Source organism: Diachasma alloeum, unplaced genomic scaffold, assembly GCF_001412515.2.
Source record: "Diachasma alloeum isolate Michigan unplaced genomic scaffold, Dall2.0 Dall_scaffold_00579, whole genome shotgun sequence".
In the NCBI taxonomy this organism is placed as follows: Eukaryota; Metazoa; Arthropoda; class Insecta; order Hymenoptera; family Braconidae; genus Diachasma; species Diachasma alloeum.
In genome coordinates, this window is record NW_021680711.1 from 168561 (window position 1) to 169161 (window position 601).

Here is a 601-nt window from a genome sequence, read left to right on the forward strand (position 1 = left end):
TAATCACAATAAGACTTCACATTAAACGTACCTAATGGGTATCGTTTTCCAAACGAAGGTCGGGAAGAGTTATAAAAGGGAGTCATCCCCCTAGATGACTAACAGTCGTCAAAGACCAATCAAACCGTTAACACGTGAGAGTATTCAATTCCTCAAGTGTTTAAACTTGAGACCTCGAGTGTAAATCCAATTATAAATAAAGAAAAAATAATATATTATGGAGGACATCTTCAAGATTCAAAAATCTATCATCTTCGATAAGTCAGTTTCTCACTATGAGATCCATACCCATCAACCCTTTGCTTCATCAAGCTACGGTAATAATGATGTGATTTCAATTACTGTGCAACATCAAGATTTATGTTTATTGCCGAGTAAGAGTCATCTGCATATTAATGGTCGATTAACCAAAGATAATGAAACAACACCAACTNGGAAATTTTTTCTCTCTAAATTCTAATTCTCTTAGAATTTTTTTTTTCTCCCGGACTAAGCTACCGGGAACCACAGAAATTCACTCTCAAATTCACCTCATACACCGCCTAACCTCCTTTAGGCATTAAAGAATTCTAAGAGAATTAGAATTTAGAGAGAAAAAATT